Source organism: Eptatretus burgeri, chromosome 7 (genome assembly GCF_056783735.1).
Source record: "Eptatretus burgeri isolate ZD-2024b chromosome 7, Ebu_testis_v1, whole genome shotgun sequence".
In the NCBI taxonomy this organism is placed as follows: Eukaryota; Metazoa; Chordata; class Myxini; order Myxiniformes; family Myxinidae; genus Eptatretus; species Eptatretus burgeri.
The window spans coordinates 93,025,853-93,035,216 of NC_140967.1; the positions used below are offsets into that span (position 1 = coordinate 93,025,853).

General features: G+C 45.2%; 1 long non-coding RNA gene across 1 annotated transcript; it reads right to left on the reverse strand.

Moving 5' to 3' along the window:
• Nucleotides 1-1,976: 1,976 nt before the first annotated feature.
• LOC147023812 (uncharacterized) lies at nucleotides 1,977-8,530 on the reverse strand. Its single transcript, XR_015060382.1, has 2 exons — nucleotides 5,618-8,530; nucleotides 1,977-3,446 (listed from the first exon to the last, which is right to left on the reverse strand). It is a non-coding gene; the product is annotated as an uncharacterized LOC147023812 (long non-coding RNA).
• Nucleotides 8,531-9,364: the final 834 nt, after the last annotated feature.

Below are 9,364 nucleotides of genomic sequence, written 5' to 3' on the forward strand. Positions count from 1 at the left end.
GTGGGGTTGACCCAGTCTGCCATCCTTGTGAGATCGGTGAAATGAATACCAATGTACTGGTGAAGGAGGCACTGCATCAGTTGCACAGCCATGCACAGAAAATGATGCAATCAGCAGCCACAGGCTGCACATGATAGCTAGCATATATGGTCGGTGTACACATGCTTGTATACAGTACTGCAAGGACAGATCAAGAGAGGAAGTGGAGATGGGGATTGTAGCAGTTGCAAACCCACTATCTCACCACCAACCACCTCCTCCCTCATGAGACCATTAATTAAATAAATATACCAATGGTTATGAGTAAATCTGCCCGGCGATACAAGGTTCAGATCTACTTGAGTGCCAAATGTGAGACGAACGCTTTGTTGAGCACAACCTCTCAGTCACGTCTAACCCTGGGGCCTATCTTTTGGACCCATCAGTTGTCATCTTAAGCTTCATTCCAAACCACCACCAGGAGGCTCTTTTGCCAGTAATCATTTTAGATTGAATGCACACTATGTAGGAGGGTCATCCCAATTGGGTTCCATCATAATAGACATTGCTTTACAGGAGTAAGGCTCATGGAAGAGCAAGGTAAAACTGACAGTGGAAAAAAAATCGAGGGAATGAACGAATGGGAAAGGAGGAGGGGAGGAAACACTGAAAATGGCAAGTGAGATGGTTGGGTTCGGGAATGTAAATGGAGTTAATAAAGATCATGGGTCAGAATTGGGGATGACAAGAGATGGCGGTGCACTGCTTGATGGAAACGCTGGAGGAAAGAGTGAGACAGAAGGTGGTTCCAGAGGCAGGAGAAGCAAGGAATAATAGAGTTGAGGTATGCAATCGGTCTACATTTTGGCAGTTTAAGTGGAGTATATAGGGAGGGTCAGAGGACTGATTCAGCAAAGGGAGCAATATCAAAGAAGAGATGGTCGTAAAGAGAGAGACCACCAACTTGCCGACAATGTGCGAGCAACAGTTCCTGTGCTCTTCGATCTCATCGCGGGTGATTCCAATGATTTTGAGAACCTCAGATTTCAGGAGAGACAGATGTGATGCTGGAGTACCAGCCCATAGCAGAAAGATTCTGTACTCCATTGAGCTACAGGCAAAGCATTGTATACCCTGAGGCCTGAGTGGTTCTGATTGTCCATGGAAAGACTTGGATTGAGGAGGATGCCCAGCGGAGGGCTTTTGGAGGCCAGCTTTGCTATGTGGTTGGCCCAAGAAAGGTCATGACTAATGGTGAGGCCTAGAAGTTCAAGAGACTGAACCTCATCCAGGGGATGACCTTGCAAATACATAGGTGGGTTTGTTTGACGATCATTCTGGAGCAATTAGCTTAGACTGAGATTTTCCTGGATTGAAGGACATGTTCATGACATAGTACAACTGACAAACTTATTAATGTCAAATGATTGGAGGTAATCTCAATCCTCTTCAAAGCACTTTGTCCAGCGGTCAAACAACGTTTTGATCCAAACAGAGCAGAAGCCTTCCTTCTACTGTGATTAATGTGGTGGATGTAGCTGTGCTAAACTCCAGCATATGCGAACACTTTTCCCATAAGTATGTATTTCCTTTTTGGGAAACATTTGGAAGTCACAAGGACTTAATTCTGGTGAATATGGTAGGAGAGGCCTAGCGTCCCACCTCCATGACTCTAAGTTAGATTCTGGATGTCTCAGGACTACTCCTCCTTTGACAGCACCCCCCCCCCCACCCCATCTGATTCGGTTGTCCAGTGACATCACTCCAATTCATGAAAACGGTGCAAAAACAGATCCACTCAACTATAGGTCAGTAAGCTTACTTCCAATCGCAAGCAAAGTCTTGGAATCCATCGTTGCTGTTGATGTCAAGTCTTTCCTCTTTTAAAACAGCCCTAATCGCTGAACATCAGACAATACAACCATTGATGCAACACCCTGCAAGACAGGTTGTAACTGTTATGACTCTTCACTCGGCCGAGTAATGACAGAGTCGAATGAGGGTTCTCGAATGATACGATTTATTTCAGAAGATGGCACTACGCATGCGGAATGCAGCCCAAAGGCCCTTCAGTCAGGTGCCCCCGGACCACATTGAGATTCTTACTTCAAAACAGTTGTATATATAATCACACAAAAGCAAAACTGGGTGTGGACTATAAGTGTGTGCTAAGGGATAAAGAAATAAAGAAATAAATGCGGCAGTGGGCTTCTTTTCCCCCTCCCTAGGGGCCCTCAGGGAAGTTGGATCAGTCAATCCTCAGATTCGCAACCCAACAGTTCATCTTGCAAACTAATAACTTTCTAAGACTCCTACACCCCTACACTGGCACCTGCTGATAGCAAAGGCGAAACTCTGGTGATGACTAAGAACAGGAATGTGTGGGATATCAGCATACACAGTTTTCCCAAGGACATGCTGTTGTGCAGCTGCAGAGCCATAAAGAGTTATCAAAGACATAGTGAAAACAGCATGATACATTTAAAGCAACATTTTAAAGCAAGGTTTGAATAATACACAATTACAAGCAAGGTTAGAATCCCGACAGCTGATTAACACACAGCTAATGGTCCAAAATATGACCACCTAGCATATCATCATAACAGTTTCCCTCCTTGGTCATATTTTGACCATACCCAGCCACACCTGATACTCACCAACCGAGTGGACCCCTATTTGGTTCCTGTAGCAGCTACCCCTAGGCCCCCGTGCCTGCCAAACGGGATTTGCAAATGCCGTGGATAGCCATCAACATTCCCCAAATGAGAAGTCCCCAACTGCCGGTGGTTCAGGTTAGCTTCTGTTGCCTTTTGTCTTGCCCACTGCCACAAGTCTCCCATTAAGTTGTCATATACAAATTTGATGTTAAGTCCACACAATATTAAAGGCACTACAAGTCTATACAATATTAACAGCAACATTATTATTTAGGCAATTATACTCGACACTAATTACAACAATAATATTTACAATATGCAAATGTAATAATGGGTGAGCAGCACTGTGAGCGCTCAAGGCATGGTGTAAGCTCCTTTCTCAACTTGCGCTAGAAGACAAAAGAGTCTCATGAGATGCATATTTACATATAAGGGTCATACAAGTATTTTCCATACATGCCTTCACTATCTGGTATTGTCCATTTTCCACGATTATGCATATGCTAGTCAAAACACTGCCACATCTATCATAAACCTCCATCAGCATTTTACTTGTAGATTTCCTTTCTTTCTTGTTACAACTTCCTGTATCTTCGTGTGTAGTGAGATGCGTGAGTCCATGTTTGGCTTACCTTTTTACTTGAAAGTTCGTTGAGTAATCAGTAATACCTGGAAGAATCTTCCCCAGGGCGCCCTCCGCCAGAACACCTTGTTGGCTCCTCAGCTGGTGGGGGTCGGGTCTGGTTGTGGCCCCATACAGAGGTCCTCGGGGTCTTCCTCCATGAGTTCGCTGTTAATTATTATGATGGCCTGGGTGAGGGTGAGGCTTCACAGCATTTCTTTAGACAAATGGAAATGAGACGTTTGATCAGAAATACTCCAAAAATGATTCCCATGATGATTAGGATTGCTGCCCCTACCAGGCACAGTAACCAGTCTCCCCAGTCATGAAATATAGATCTCCACCCTGCGTAACCCTCCTTGCGTTCCACTCGATCGCTCGTGAGAGCTTCAAGCCTTATAGGTGAAAACACCTATAAGTGAAATGTGTTCTTCTCTGGGAGGTTACTGTATTTTCACAAGATTTCACAACTATACTCCAAAAGGGTTCTTTCGGGGCCCATGGAACTTGGGTAATTAGAGATGCGTGTTGACCCCATATGAATCCTATTTGTGCAAAGTGCCCCCACTGGGTTTTGTCTTGCGTTTTGTTCTGCCAAGCCACTTCTGTCTTTTCTGCATTTTCTGACGTCCCCCCCTCCCAACAGGTTTTGTCATAGCATAAGACCATCGAATCGATTTTATTTCCTCGTTTCATTCTATCAAATCATAAGTTTCCTCGGCTTGGACGCAAGACAGTTCTATGAGCTGCTGTGGCTGGATGGTTGTCAGCCCTCTGGAAATGAGTGGTGCGGTCTTGCCAGGTTCCTTTGAAAATATCTTTACCTTATCTAGTTCTTGGTTGTATGTTTTCCCCAACCTTCCGTATTCACCTGCTTCCATTCTTTCTCCAGCCGCTCCCCTCCTATGTCGCTGTGGGGTTGGTACTGGTTCATTTCCGTGTCCCCCTTTGCCACGGAGGTGTATACGGTTTCTTTGGCTTGAGTGTGTTAGTGTGTTGCCTAGTGATAGGTCCCCCCACAAAGGAGTAATGTGGGAGTTGCATGTTGTGTCGTCAAAGGTTCTGTCACTGTCTCCGTTACTACAAGGTTTACAGCATGCCAGTGCACTGAACACTGCAGTCAACTGCAACATAATGACAAGTATTTGTGTAAAAGATTATTTTTAAATGATACCTCCGTATGAGGCTCCAACCATGGCTAGAGCTTGTAGGACTGGAAGTTGCTCTGGGTGCGTGGTGAGTGGATGTGAAGGCCAGAGACCTTACTGTACACTACTGTAGATTTTGATCAGGCAAGCATACCTTCCATCCATCTCCTTGTCTGACGGCCTGTAAAGTGTTCTGGTGTTCGTTGCTCCATCTTGTGGTTCTGGGGCGCATCTCAATCTGTTCACCATTCTTCCTAACTCCCCTGCACTATGTCTGTTACCAACTGCCATTGAGATGTGCGGTGTTAGTCCTTCTCTGTGCTTCATTAGTTCGCGCTCTCTGGCGGCTTGTTTCACCTCCACCGCCGCTCCTTCCTTCCCGATCCATCGGTTGGTTGTCATCAGAGAGCGTTTGACGGTGTAATCTCTATGTGCTTTGGCCACGTATTCATAATCCTGCCCTGTTTCATCGTAGTCGACAGTGAGTGCAGTGCAAAGCCAATTCCATTCCTTCCAGATCGATGTCGTTGCTAAGCAACCATTCCTCTACATCCCTTTAATTCCGCTTATACTTCCCAAATCCAATGAATTTATCCTGACAGATAGAGGCTTATATAAAGACAACAGACATGCTTTTCTGTCCGCTCCCAGACAAACAGCTCGACCCCGACAGGCAGAGAATCGAAACGCTCCCTCGTCAAGGCCCACGATGGCTGCGTGTTCAAACAGCACGAGCTCCGCCCGTAATTTTCCCCAAAAACACCGCTATCATCAGTGCGTAGCCTACCAAACGTCCTTGTTCTTGGATGTCTGACATGTAAACAAGGACAAATGTGTCCAAGAGCCACGTCCTAAAGATTTTGTCTTTACCAGAATAATAATAATAAGAAGAAGAACAACGCGGAATTCTTAGAGCCGGCGTTTACTACGCGAGACGCGGCTAAAAGATAAACCCACTTTAAATAAAATCCGTTCCTTGTTCAAAGCATTTAAATCCCCCTTTCCATCTGTTGTGGTAATCAACAATAAACCTTTTCGATCGGCTTTATTCTCACAAAACCCATACGCATATCTACAACAACATAAATATACATAGGGTAAGAATAACAAAATACAATAACTTGTACACATAATACTGAAGGCAAACTCCATACTCTAATCCCAATTACATTGCTCAGAGTACACCATTCCTAATACAGTATACTACATACCATTACTGTTCCAGCACGACCCTCCACGGAGCACGCGGCATACGAGTCATCACCAGCCACCGAGTCATCACCAGCCACCGAGTCATCACCAGCCACCGAGTCATCACGAGCCACCGAGTCATCACGAGCCACCGAGTCATCACGAGCCACCGAGTCATCACTAGCCACCGACCCCCATACACAGTGCTGCCACATCCGCCCAATCTCCGTTGCCGCTAATCACAGTACGGCACTTCATTATCACAACACCATCCATCCTAAATCCCTCGGTCCTGCGCCTCTTCCGCGTCTCTTTTTTTTTTTTTCTCTTTTCCTCTTCCGGTCACGAAGCCCAATCAACAACAACAACAACAACAACAACAACAACAACAACAACAACAACAACAACAACAACAACAACAACAACAACAACAACAACAACAACAACCGGAACAAACATATATATTACAGCCTTGTTTCAAAGCATTGTCGCTTCCATGTTCCGATAGCGCGTGCACTCGCCTCGAAACAAAAAAATCGAGCGATCCTTTGAAACGTCAATGTCCTTATTAATTAATTTTACCACAAAGCTATCTCTTTAAAATCTAGTTTGTCCACCATATTCAAAATCAGCCGCCTCGAGAAATTCTCGTACATTGCTCCGACAAGCAGGCACGTTCACAGCAGGGTGTTAATTGCACTTTCAAGTTTGACAAAGCGAGCTGGGCCCATGCGTGATTACGTCATCACGCACTCACATGAGCAATACGTCTTATCAGCGCGTTGGTTTTTACGATCAAACTCACGTAACAAATATTTGACGACATCTCAAATACGTTCGTTTTAAATCGGAATTTTTACAGAATCTTAAGAAGGGCGTCCCCATCTTGTAAAATGTGCTAATCCATCTCGTAAACCCTCACGATAAGCTGTCCTTCGACGCGACGATTTCGTCCTTTCGTCGCGCCTGTTAAATCCTACGCACGTCACGTGACTCGCAAAACCCCATAAAATAAGTTTTTTTCCCAGATTTACGAAAATCAAGTATAAAACATGCTTAATGACCCCAACAATGAAACCAGAATTGAAACTGACGTTAAAACGAACCCGTAACGTCGATCAGCCTTACGAAACATGCAAAGTGGAAACAGAACTGAATTTCAATTTGAAATCAAAATGATGCTCCGTGCAGACCATCCATTTATCACGTACAGTGTTCAAAGCCAAAACAGCATACAGAGTTTATCGGACCATGAGAAAACCCGAACGTTGGTCCATTTGACATCCCATTTGACAAACTGTCTGCTGAAGTGGTTTTAATTATTCAATTCCCCATCGAGTTCACACACACACACACACACACACACACACACACACACACACACACACACACACACACACACACACACACACACACACACACACTCTCTCAAAATGACATTTTCCCATCACTGAATTAACAACACGTGCAGAATCGGTCATCATCGTCCTTCCTCCGGATTTGGTGTGCGCAATTCACCTCGTCCAAAGTCTTCACATTAACGATGACGACCCATCATTATCTCCATACAAACATACAAGTTGTTCCACACATACAAGTTCCAGGTTGGAACACTCAACTTACGTCTAACACAAAACTCAACCTTCCCCACCACATTGTATTCACAAATACATCCAAACAGGTAACTTCTACAAACAGCCCTTCTCCTGGCTCATTAACCTTGTGTTCTTTTCCCGTTGGTTCAAGATTCCCTCTGAATCGAATCGCTTACGTCCTGTCTCTCTTTGTGACTCCGTTAGCCACGCTGCAAACGCTCTCCAGTGTTTTCCACTTTCACCGATAACTTTAAGTGTTGTTCCTTTGGGTAACTCTATGTTCTTTGCAGAGTTATTCCCCATTCTTTTGTTCTTATCTTACCAACCGCCTAATAGCTGTAAATCGTTTCTCCTTTTACACCGGGACCGAAATCCCTTTCAATCAGCCGCCTAATAGCTGTAAATCGTTTCTCCTTTTACACCGGGACCGAGATCCCTTTCGACCCGCCGCCTAATAGCCTCAAACCCAATGAAGGCCTCTAACCTTCCCTCTCTTGGTACAGGATTCCAACCTGTTTCCTCCTTATTTCACACGGATACCTTTATCCTCGACCCTTACCGGTTCTAACATACGGCCTGCCAGCCCTCTTTGTGCCCTTCAAACAAACCGCATTCGAATCACCTCATATGTTTTACCGTTACAGTTCTTGATCCGAGCAGATCCTGGAGCTGCGTCCAGCGGGGCACTGCCCACCAAGTGTACAGTTTTCACCTAACTAGGGCTCCCTGTCTTAGGTGCCCTATATGTGCAATTTCCACGTACCTTTAGCTGAACCCTTGCGATCGCTGTACACCAAGTGGAGTCCCGCCGTCCACACCGCCAGCATCAGTCGCATCCCATCCTCGTCGCCAATTGTTATGACTCTTCACTCGGCCGAGTAATGACAGAGTCGAATGAGGGTTCTCGAATGATACGATTTATTTCAGAAGATGGCACTACGCATGCGGAATGCAGCCCAAAGGCCCTTCAGTCAGGTGCCCCCGGACCACATTGAGATTCTTACTTCAAAACAGTTGTATATATAATCACACAAAAGCAAAACTGGGTGTGGACTATAAGTGTGTGCTAAGGGATAAAGAAATAAAGAAATAAATGCGGCAGTGGGCTTCTTTCCCCCCTCCCTAGGGGCCCTCAGGGAAGTTGGATCAGTCAATCCTCAGATTCGCAACCCAACAGTTCATCTTGCAAACTAATAACTTTCTAAGACTCCTACACCCCTACACTGGCACCTGCTGATAGCAAAGGCGAAACTCTGGTGATGACTAAGAACAGGAATGTGTGGGATATCAGCATACACAGTTTTCCCAAGGACATGCTGTTGTGCAGCTGCAGAGCCATAAAGACATAGTGAAAACTTATCAAAGACATAGTGAAAACAGCATGATACATTTAAAGCAACATTTTAAAGCAAGGTTTGAATAATACACAATTACAAGCAAGGTTAGAATCCCGACAGCTGATTAACACACAGCTAATGGTCCAAAATATGACCACCTAGCATATCATCATAACAGTAACAATCCAAATTTCTGTTTTGACGACTGCTTGGATGACAATGGCAAATCACCCAGTATATTCCTTGTCTTATGATTACGTTCGCAGCATTGATTTTCTGGAGAGTCGACTCATCATACATACACATACATACACATACATATACATACATACATACATACATACATACATACATACATACATACATACATATACATACACATACATACATACTGTTACGAATTCGCGCCCGCCGGCGTGCGAGCGGCCACGTAACTCGAATCGCGGCACGTCGCCCACCGGACGGACAATCCCGTCGTGACCCTCTCGGACTAACGCCGGGAACTAGTCACGGGTGGGCCTTTCGGCCTCACCACGATCGTGCCAATCGGCCCCCCGCGTGGGATAGGGTTGTTCGCCAAACTCGACCTACCTAAGTACCCACACGGAGGGTAGACCGGGCGATCGCACCTCGCCGCAGGTCGACTTCGGACATGGGCCACTTTAAGCGACCCGTTCCATACTATCGGGATAACCGAGCGGTGTTATCGTCAACCTCGACGGTTCGATTAATTATCGGGCATATTTAGCCCATGACCAACCCTTTACGTGAAGTAAGATGGAGATTCAATAAAAGAAAAGACGAAGCGAAACGGGAGAAATAGTTCAACATAAAG